We start from the raw sequence: 12146 nt of genomic DNA on the forward strand, positions 1-12146 counted from the left end.
TAATTTGCCTTTTTCCCCTTTTGTATTGCCTGAATCTTTCACAGTGCCTACATCAGAATATAGACATTCAATAAATATTTACTGGACAAAGAACACATAAAATATTTCCTTGTAAAACAAACACTCTGAAGAAAGAGAAGTAAAGATTTTAAAAGTAAGCATGCAAATGAGTATCTTGAGACTTTAATAAAGTTCCACTGCCCTAAGGAGTGTTTTTCTGTAAGTAATATGATGTGCCCTTTCTGTCTCGCCAAGAAGCTTTTTCTCTTTTTGGCTAATACCTATCATCAAAGGGGATGTGATGTTTGGATTTATTGTATTTGATATTCACTCAGCTCTTTACTCTGTAGATTTTTATCTTTCACCACCTCTGGGAAAATTTTTTATCTGTTATTTTTTTGAATAAGTTTTCAATCTCATTCTCTTCCCTCTTTGGGGGACTCTACAGACATAATTTTTAGTACAGGTTCCTGAGACTACCACCCGCCCCCCCCCCCCCCAGCCCATTTTCTTTCTATTATTGAGATAAGATAAAATCTATTGATCTATCCCTTCTCTGTCATCTCCACTCTACCACTGAGACCAGCAAGAAAGTTTTTCATCCTACTTACACATTTTGCAGTTTTATTAATTTCCATTAGGTTCTTTTTTATCACTTCTATTTCTTTATCAAGATTTTCTATTTTGCCAGGTCAGTGTGGCTCAGTGGTTGAGCATCGACCTATAAACCAAGAGTTCACAGTTTAATTCCCAGTCAGGGCACATGCCCAGGTTGTGGGCTCAGTCCCCAGTGGGGGATGTGCAGGAGGCAGCCGATCAATGATTCTCTCTCATCATAGATGTTTCTATCTTTCTCTCCCTCTCCCTTCCTCTCTGAAATCAATACAAATATTTTTTAAAGAATTTTTGTGTTTTTTTTTTATTTGTTCCAAATAAATACATAATTATTTATTGGATCACTTGACAATGGCAGTTTTAAAATCTTTGTCATTCATCTCAATATATCGTTCATCTCAGTATTAGCATATGTTGACTGTGTTTTCTCATTCAAATTATGATTTTCCTGGTTCTTGGTTTGACAAGTGATTTTTTTAATATATCCTGGTTATTTCGGATATTATATTATGAAACTGTGCATTCTAGGTAGTTTTTGAGTAGGCAGTCCACCTGTTGCTGTGTAGTAAGAGGGCCAGATGGTGTATGTTCTACTTCTCTAGGCCCCACTTTCCATCTCTCCCTCACACAAACACCATCCCTGAAAAAATGGAACCCTGATTCCTACTGCCTCTTTGCAGATGCATGGAATGGAAGGTCACCTCCCACTTTGACCAGGCTGACACCTTCCCTGGAAGGTGAGAATACACTATCACCACAGCATTACCAGGAGTGGGAGTGTAAATTCAGTTTTAAGCTGGACCTCCCACTGACCCCAGAAGAGAAGAGAGAAAACAAAGTGTCAACTATTCCTGCCTTCTACCAACTCCCTCTGTATTTTTAGATGCCAGAGACTGGGTCCTCACTAGGTTCTTCAGAAGAGAAGACAGGAGGGGGTGGAATGTGGGAGGTGGAGAGAAGGAGACTGGAGTTCAGAGCAGCCCTGCTTTGCACAGCCTCATTCACTCTCATTGCAGCCATGTAGGTGTGGAGGTTCAGCTCCCCGCTGAGTCCTGCTGACTGGGTTGGGCTAGGAAGAAGTGAAGCATAGTAGTGATGAGTGCCCCCGTCAATTATAAGTATTTTCATAAATATTTTAACATATTTTTATTCATTTCAGAGAGAGGAAGGAAGAGGGACAGAGAGTAGAAATATCAATGATAGAGAAACATCGATTAGCTGCCTCCTGCACACCCCCTACTAGGGATCGAGTCCGTAACCCAGGCATGTGCCCTGCCTGGGAATGGAACCATGACCTCCTGGTTCATAAGTCAATGCTCAACCACTAAACCACACCAGCCGGACTTTACTCTTTATTTTGAAGAACAATTATATCACAAAAGATGAATGCCAATATTTTGATCTGTTCAGTAAAGGTGGATAGTCAAGACCCTAGTTTTGAATGTTACAATATGCTGTAAAAGCATATAAAATGTACACAGTTATATGAAATGTGAGTACTCCATGTTTCTAGCACATATTTACATTTTTGTTATTAGATGCTTTACCAGAACTTGTGATATTTTCAAAGCCTCTGTAAGTTTTTTGAATTAGTGATAAGTGGCTCTTACCTGACATATCTGATTTTCCCATGTAAGTGCAAAGATTGCACTTGAAATAGTAAACAACATCTTTAAAATATACCTGAACATGTGTTTTTTGTGTTGTTGGTTTTTTTTTTGGGGGGGGGAGAGTTTGTTTGTTTTAGGTCTTAATGGTGTCACGAGAAAAAATATTTCATATTAACTTTTCTTGAATAATGTGTCAGAAAAACATGGTTGAACAAACACTTTGCTTGAAAATAGCCATAGGTTGTAGCATGTAAATTAGTGAAATATTTAAAGATCTTTGGTAAAATTCATATGATTTGTTAAAGTGAGTTTATTATTGGTAAACATAATAATTAAGTTTCAGTTACAAGGGTTTACAGGACTATCACAAAAGATGAAAAACGCTGAGTTCAGATGACTTGAGGATGAAAAGAAACTGGTTATAGGTAAAGTTCTTCATTTCCTAAAATGCTCAACAGTGAAAAAAATATTCATATGAAAGAGTTTAAAAAATAAATTGCCTGAAATTGCCTTTTCTTTCTTTAGAAAATAGACACAATGTGGCTCTTTGTAGCCACAGATCTCTTCCGTAATTGAAATGATAAATAAATGGAGCCAGGCAAAACCCGAGGTGGTTTGGAGTTTGAGCTGGGAGTATTGCATTTACACTTTCCAAGTTTCCTTTCTTAACTTGTGACTCTGGGGCTGAAATAATGATCTCTTTTTTTCCCTTTAAAATAAATCTTTCCCTGCTTCTAACTACCAGGGGAATATTATGAAAACATTCAGAACTAACATTACAGAACTAACATAGCTAAAAACCATGCATCAGCATTGTGAAAAGGCCTATAATCCCAGAGAGAGAACAACTCCAAACATTATCAGCCGTGCAGGGCTCTTTACTGTTGATTCCTAGAAACAATAAGTTTGGGGTTCTTGCCTGCTCATTTAGCAAAAATAAAACTTTTTTAAAAAAGGAAGGAGGAATAAAATAAAAAAGAAAACAGGAACCACATAGAAAACACTTCCCATGTTACCCTTCACCTTGGTCCTCCATGATCAAACAACCTGAGGTGAGAGCTTTCATCAGGAGAGGTGGGGAGGACAGCTTGAAAAGAAGGAGGGACAGAATAGGACCTTCAGGCCTCTGGGGTGTTACCTCCTCCTCCATGTTGCTTTGCTCATCCAGAAAAGAAGACAGATGTCAGTTTTACTCTGCTGTGCCTTCTCAGAGTGGAATTGAGCTCAGGTTAAAAAAGCAGATGTCCTCAGAACAATTATGACTGCCTCCCTACACAGAAAATTAAACCAAATGCTGCTATCTTGCCGCAAGTCCTCTGGTTCCTTTCAGTATTTAGTTATTTTCAGTACTAGAGGCCTGGTGCATGGATTTGTGCACCAGTGGGGTCCCTCGGCATGGCCTGCAGGGATCTGGGGAGGAGCCACTCCCGCTCATTCCAGCCCTGCTGTTCCTGGTCATCTGAGTGGGCTCCCACTGTGGGAGTGCAATGACCATCAGGGGACAGCTCCTGCATAGACTGGTCGCTTAGGCTTTTATATATATATAGACTAGAGGCACAGTGCATGAAATTTGAGCATGGGGGTGGGAGGGTCCTCAGCCCAGCATGCACCCTCTCCAACCCGGGACCCCTCGGGGGATGTCTGACTGCCGGTTTACGCCTGATCCTGCAAAGATTAGGCCTAAACTGGCAGTCGGACATCCCTCTCGCAATCTGGGACTGCTGGCTCCTAACTGCTCACCTGTCTGCCTGCCAGATCGCCCCTAACCACCTCTGCCTACTACCTGATGCTCCTAATTGCCTCTGCCTGCCAGCCTGATTGCCCCCAACTGCCCTCCCCTGCCAGCCTGATCACCCCTAAATGCTCTCCAAAGCTGGCCTCATCACCCCTAACTGCTCTCGCCTGCCAGCCTGATCATCCCTAACTGCCTCTGCCTCGGACCCTACCACTGTGGCTTTGTCTGGAAGTACTTCCAGAAGATGTCCAGTCTAATTAGCATATTACCCTTTTATTAGTATAGATAGTTTCACTGTGTATAGCTCTCTCACAGCACGCACAACTGTGTGTGTGTGTGTGTGTGTGTGTGTGTGTGGAGGAGGAGGAGGGGTAATTTTTGTTTTGCTGTATCATCACTTGATTATGAACTCCTTGACAATAATCATGAATCCCTAACAGCTTGAAAAATATCTGGCACATAGTAAGCATTCAATAGTAAAATAATTATTATTTATTGAGCAACTACTAACTCTGATAAATGGAGCAAATTTTACATGGCTTGCAAACAGAGGTTTAAAGGAATTAGGTAACTCATCCAGGGTCACCAGCAATTAAGGGCAAGTTAGCCCCAGGTGCTAGGCTCCTGACAAGCAATAAAGCCTCCCGCATTTATTGAATGAAAATAGGAATCTATTTTACTTTCTTCCCATTGGGGATGGAGCCCACAACCTGGGCATGTGCCCTGACCCCGAGAATGGAACCATCCATAGTTCGAAGCTCAGCCACTGAGCCACATCTATCAGGAAGCCTGCTTAGTTATTTCACAGATCATCCCAGCAGGAGGGAACATTCCCTCTGAGGTTAAAATAGGCACTCCAGTGAGCTGAATTCCCAGAGTGGAACTCTCAGGGACCATCACCCCACTTAGGAACAACTCCGACTGCTCCAAGGACATCAAGCCTCCCAGGCATGTGTCCCTCACCACCCGAAGTCCAGGTCCTCTGTCACTACCTGAATAATCATTCCCATTGGGCCACACCAGAGCAATCTGACTCGATTTCATCCTTCTCTCTGAATGCTTTTCCTGGGCCTTCCGGAACTACCTTTTGCAATCGGACGGTAACGTCAGCCTCATTTCTGAGAGCTGTTGTCTCATTTTTCCTCTTAACACACCACCTACTCAAGGCCAGGAGTTGGATTAAACACTGGACCCTCACTGCTGTATCCAACCATTCTCCTTTGTGCCCCTTCATAGGAAGGGCAACGTACCACTGGGCACAGCAGGCACAGTACCTGTGCTACTTTTAGGAAACTAGGAACATATTTTGATTTCTTTTAAAATCAGAAGAAAAAATAAATATGATCCAGTGGAATTATATTCATCTTTTATTAATGAAGATGTAAAATATCCTTTTCAGTATTTTTTTTTTATGCAGGAAGGGGCTAATAAAAACATAACATGGCCTTGCTTTAAACTCCATGCTCTTTCTGAGCTCCTGCCTTCAGAGCCCATCCCCTCTCCCTCCTAATGGCCCATCTCAGGACTAGGTTTCTGCCTTTATTGATTGAAGACCTGATCCTTCCACTCTTCTCTCCATCCTCATTCTAATATCCAAGGTTGGCCCAGCTGTATCCTAAGACATTAATACAAGAGGCCACACTTCTAGATCAGCCTCCCCACTGGACTAGAGGAGGTCGTGTGTATTTGGGTGTCTGCAGGGGAGAAGGGTAAGGAAAGAATCAGAGCCTAGAGCTGGACATCTCGATGTCCAGAGCATCGCAGGCTGCAGCGGGACTGGCAGGCCTGGTGAGAAAAGCTGAGGAGGCCGAGAAAGGGAGCACAATCAAGTGCCTCCCCCTTATCCACGGGGATGGGTTCCCACACCTGCAGTGGATGTCTGAAACCACAGAGAGAACCAAACCCTAAACATACCATGTTTTTCCTATAGGTACACAGCTGTGGTCGAGTTTCATTTATAAATTAGCACAGTAAGATAGGAACGTCCATAACTACTAATAAAACAGAACCATTACAACAATATACTGTAACGAAAGTTATATGAATGTACTCTGTCTCTCTCGCAAAATATCTTTTTTTTTAAATATGTTTTATTGATTTTTTTATAGAGAGGAAGGGAGAGGGACAGAGAGTTAGAAACATCGATGAGAGAGAAACATCAATCAGCTGCCTCCCGCACACCCCCTACTGGGGATGTGCCCACAACCCAGGTACATGCCCTTGACCGGAATCGAACCCAGGACCCTTCAGTCCACAGGCCGACGCTCTATCCACTGAGCCACACAGGCTAGGGCTCTCGCAAAATATCTTACTGTACTCACCTTTTCACTGAAAGGAAGCACGTGATGGCCTCTCATTGGCATATCTGACTTGCCAGCATCGCTACTCTTGGGCTTCGGGATCCTCTTAAGTAAAAGAATGGTTATTAAACGCAAGCACTGCGATGCGAGGACGTTCCACCTGGTAACCAAGATGGCTGCAGCGTGACTACGCACGCACGTGCACGTGGCGGCGTGACGACGCTGCGTCTCATCCCGCGGGAGGGAGCTGTGTGTACCGAGATTTCATCACTACTCAGAACAGCGCGTAATTTAAAACGTATGAGTTGTTTATTTCTGGGTTTTTCCATTTATTATTATTTTTTAATATTTTTATTGATTTCAGAGAGGAAGGGAGAGAGAGAGATAGAAACATCAATGATGAGAGAGAAGCATTGATCGGCTGCCCCCTGCACTCCCCACACTGGGGATCGAGCCTTCAACCTGGGCGTGTGCCCTGACTGGGAATGAAACCGTGACCTCCTGGTTCATAGTTCAATGCTCAACCACTGAGCCATGTGGCCGGGTCCCGTTCCATTTATTATTTTCAGGCCATGCTTAACCGCAGATAACTGAAACCAAGGAGAGCGAAACTGCAGGTAAGGGAGGACTGCTGTACAGCAGTTTGGGGTCGTTCACCAAATATTCTCTCCCTCTCTGTCACCTCAGGTCCTCTCATTTACCTGGCAGGGCTGATGGACCATGGAGGGAGGCCAGGTGGCTGCTCCTGGCCCAGTGCTGATACGCACCTCCTGATGCTTTAGTCCTGGACCCGCGGACCACACGCCTTCAGCCTCAGTGCCCCTAATGAAAGCCACATGTGAGTTTTCATGGTGCTTCAATGCATTCTGAAGGAAAAACACTGCTCATCACAATGGAGGAAGAGAGAGAGAAACACACACACACACACACACACACACACACACACACACACAACCTGAATTCTTATTTCCCCTGAAGCTTCAGAAGTTCTTGAAGTGCAAAGCAGAGAGAAGGGCTCAGTGTGTGTGCAGAGGGCTCTTCATGCTGTAAAAGCCTGTCTGAGAGTGGCAAGGCAGCGCTCATTAAGCGGGATCCTGAGAAAGCCTCTTCCTCAAAAGGCAGGAGGCATGGTAGCCGCTGATGGGGCAGATGTGTTTGTTTTAACCTGGGCTGGGACTGCCCTGTGGAGTAGGAAGATTGCTTGGGGTCAGAGAATGACCCTGCCCCAGGCATATCTCTCTCTCTCTCTCTCTCTCTCTCTCTCTTCTCCTTCCCCTTTTCTCTCTTTGTTAAAATACAGCTTTACATCAGGAAGCAGCCCAGCTTCATAATGATAGAGACCGCCTCTGTGCAGATATAATCTCTGATTGATGGGGTATAGAGAGGGGAGGAAAAAGACAAAAGAGAATTTATTATTTCACTCCAAGATTCAAATCTGTCAGGGGGCCTGCCAGTCTCCTTAGACATAAAATGGGGCAAGGCAGAGGTCAGCACCTGCGGTGATGTTTTACTTGCCCCCCCCCCCCCGCCCCCTCCCCTGCCTTTCCTCTAAATCTATTTACTCACTTAACAATCTACTGCACTTTCAGAAGAGAACCTTAGCATTCCTTCTACATAAGGCAAAACAGAAAGGGAGATGCTTGCTTTTTCTTTTTCTTTTAATCACTGCTCTACCCTGGGGACACTAGAAAAACTGAATTTCTTGGTTCAATTTTAAATTTTTTTTGTCTATGGTTTTCCCAGTGGAATGCCCCAAGGTTATTTAATTTACTATTTGTCTCAGTATTTAAAAGATCAACATATTAATAAAAACAAAGATTTGCTCATTGTCACGCACCTAGGGGCAATTACTCAAAAGATAATTATATATATATTTGTCCTGGAACCTTTTGTGATTATAGAAAATAAAGGTCATATTCCATGCTAATCAATGTGAGGTGAAAAAGCAAAGAAAAAGTAACGACAGGCAAAACCATGTCCCTTACACATTCTAGGTGTTCCACACATGTATTGAATGAATAAAGCTTATATTTTTATATAGCAATACTGACCTGTAAATGCATTATGCCATTTCATAATTCTGATTACTTTACCCATATAACATGCAAATCATTTTGTTTCAATGAAATTAAAAAGAGTGAGGTCAAAAAAAAAAAAAGAGAGAGAGAGAGAGCGAGAGCGAGAGTGAGAGAGAGAGAGAGAGAGAGAATGAGGTCTTTTTCCTTTCCAGGTGAAATCACTTGAGAGGCTAAGAAAAAAAAAAAATCAATGAACCACAGAAAAATTCTAAGTCAAGGCAGAACTATTTAAATCAGTATAAGCAAAATGTGCATTTTAAAAGGATGCCTTCTATAGAAAATGGGAATCCATAATTTCTGTGTATTGCACTGAAAAACACTTTCAGTAGCCCAAAAGTCATCTGGAAATGCAAATACTGAAATGCATGTCATCAAATGATTCATATGATACTAAATGATTTTATGCAGCAGGTACCACTAAAGACAAAATAGCATTTGTATAATTTTACCTGCAGAAGTTTTTTCTCTTTATATAATTTTAAATTGTTTCAGTTTAATTGTAAATAGTTACATCCAATAAGAAGTTTGTGGGTTTTTTTTAATCAGAGATTATTGCTCCCAATAGCAATATATTCAAGCAATAGATGCAAGAAATACAGGATGAGACTTCAGCTCTGGAAGGGAAAAGAGAAGCAAACTGATTTGACATTGAAACTAAGGTTGACAGGAAATAATAATTTCACTGAACCTACAAGTTGATTATTAAATTCTAGATTTCACTCCAATTTCAGGGCTATTTGGAGGTACTTGGACTCAATGATTGATTGGTTCTTGTCAAAGACAAAGACCAAAGAAGGAAGACAATTATTTTAATTCAGGCTACAACTATAGGGAGAACACTCCAGATCTAAAGATCAGAGTGTTTCAGCAAGATGGTTTCATCTTAAACTTTTATAGGGAGAAATAGATAGGTTATAGCTGGAGAGATTTTACAGTTGGCATTGTTTTTATAATGGGGGGAGGGGTCTCACTAAGTCACTAAACAAGAAATATTTCTCTCTGTGTCTGGTTAATTTGGGGAAGACAAATAGCTTAGTTAATTACTTATGAGACAAAAAATAGAAATTTAGAGTCTGTGTCTGGACTCGTCAAAATTAAAAAGAGATTCATTAGCAAGTTTTGTGTAAGTCATAGGGAGAAGGGTGGTTCTTCGTAGTAAACTATCTTCCCAGATCACAAAGAGTAGAGGTTTCTTACCATCTCTGTTGTCCAAGAACACAGGGTTCAAATAAAGTTCAATATTGTCAATCTCAATCCAGTCATTAACTAGAACTAAATTATCTTCCTATTTTTTTTTTTAGTTCAAAAATACTGACATGAGTATGTAAATTAAGGTAAAATTGCTTTTTCCAAAGATGGTGGAGGGAAGTCAATTTTGATATGTCTCTAGGAATTGTTTTGCCTTGCTATTAGTTGCCTACAACTTGCAAAGTGGTAAAATCACTCAAAAACAAGGAAAGACTAAAATCACATAATCTGGAGGAATGTCAATGGAAAATGCATTGTTCTTCCTTTTTTTATGCCTTGCCTTTAACGCTAAAGTCTGAACTTTTTAGTGTTCTTTAACTAGGCCCTGGCTCCTCCTATCTCTAACCCTCTTTCATAATCTTTCCTGTCAATTATAGGTAGAATTGTTTTCCCTCAAAATTCTTATGTTAAAGAATGCGACCTCAGGTAGAAATAGGGTCATTGCAGATATAATACAAAATATAAGTACAAACTAAACAATCTGTTTAGTGCAAATTAATTTGGTACTAAATATATGGTGTCCCCCCCCAAATGTATACACACAATGAGGGTATTTCCTTCCTTTTAGGTCTCTGTCATTTTTTTCCTGTCCCTTTACAGAATAAGGGTAGGTAGCAAAATGACTTAGAATCCCTTCAGGAATCTCAAAGAAGTACCCATGTCACCAATTATTGTATATAATTATAATTGTACCTCTTCCTTCTGTCTCAGAGAAGCAAGTCTGAGTGTTGGGTCAATAACCTTTCTATGATTAAAATTCATGCACAAACACAAATGCACACAGGAAAGGCAATAAGCATTGCCAAAAACACAGCAGCTTCTCTGTCCTGTGGGGCATGTAGGAGCACAAAGTGAAGGATGAACACAGGACAGAATTGCAGATCAAACATAATGTGGGCTGAGGATACATTCATTGCAATGGGTTTTCTAACAGTGAATTCTCAGAAATATAGAAAGGTAATATTGTAAACCCATGCAACCATTCTTTTAACCCTTTGCACTCGCTTGCTTTTTTCTCAATTCCTTTATTCTACTCGGGATTTAATTTTTTAAATACCCCAGATTTTACAAAGCGCGGCAGTAGAATGAAAAACTGGAGTTTCTTTTCATAAAAACTTATTTATTTGGAATTTTTTATATTTCAAATTATTGATACATTCAAAGAGTAATTTTAATCTCGACATCCGAGTGCAAAAGGTTAATATTGCTTCTGTAAATGATGACTTGTAAATTCACATGTAGCTACCGATAAACAGCCTGTTTGCTTAAAGGATTCCAGGAACTAACCTCAAAGGAATCCAACTCCAGCCTTCAGGCATTTCAACTCCAGGAGATTTGCTCCTGGAGTTGAAATGCCTGAGGAAAAAAGAGACCATAGATTGACCAGCTCCTAGATGGTTAGCAGAGCCAACTGTGCTGAGTAGCACATAGCATCCCCAATGAGAGCCCACAACACCCTCCATTTTCCTTTGTTCTGCCTTCCCCTTCCTGGCTCATAAAAACCCCTGTCTGCACTGAGATGTTAAGATTGTCTTTGAGCCGAAACCGGTTTGGCTCAGTGGATAGAGCGTCGGCCTGCGGACTGAAGGGTCCCAGGTTTGATTCCGGTCAAGGGCATGTACCTTGGTTGCGGGCACATCCCCAGTGGGGGGTGTGCAGGAGGCAGCTGATTGATGTTTCTCTCTCATCGATGCCCTCTCCCTTCCTCTCTGTAAAAAAATCAATAAAATATATTTTTTTTAAAAAAAAGATTGTCTTTGAGACAACATCCCCCTATCTTACGAAGCTGCTGGTTCTTGAATAAACCTGCTTTCCTTCCATCAGACCCTGTCTCTTGATTATTGGCTTTTGAGCAGCAGGTTTGGTGTCATTATCATCCCCCAATATTATAGAATAAACTAGAGGCCTGGTGCACGAAATTCATGCACAGAGGGGGGTTGTCCCTCAGCCCAGCCTGTACCCTTTCCAATCTGGGACATCCCTCTCACAATCCAGGACTGCTGGCTCCCAACTGCTTGCCTGCCTGCCTTCCTGATTGCCCCTAACCGCTTCTGCCTGCCAGCCTGATCACCCCCTAACCACTCCGCTGCCAGCCTGGTTGATGCTTAACTGCTCCCCTGCCAGCCTGTTTGCCCCCAGCTTCTCTCCTCTGCCGGCCTGGTCATCCCTAACTGCCCTCTCCTGCAGGGTTGATCACCTCCAACTGCCCTCCCTTGCAGGCCTGGTCCCTCTCAACTGCCCTCCCTTGCAGGCCGGGTGCCTCCCAACTGCCCTCTCCTGCTGGCCATCTTGTGGTGGCCATCTTGTGTCCACATGGGGACAGGATCTTTGACCACATGGGGGCAGCTATATTGTGTGTTGCAGTGATGATCAATCTGTATATTACTCTTTTATTAGATAGGATAGAGGCCTGGTACAGGGGTGGGGGCCAGCTGGTTTGCCCTGAAGGGTGTCCCTGATCAGGGTGGGGTTCCCTTGGGGCGTGGGGCGGCCTGAGCGAGGGGCCTGTGGTGGTTTGCAGGCCGGCCACGCCCCCTGGCAACCCAAGCAGAGGCCCTGG

Source organism: Eptesicus fuscus, chromosome 12 (assembly GCF_027574615.1).
Source record: "Eptesicus fuscus isolate TK198812 chromosome 12, DD_ASM_mEF_20220401, whole genome shotgun sequence".
Lineage (NCBI taxonomy): Eukaryota > Metazoa > Chordata > Mammalia > Chiroptera > Vespertilionidae > Eptesicus > Eptesicus fuscus.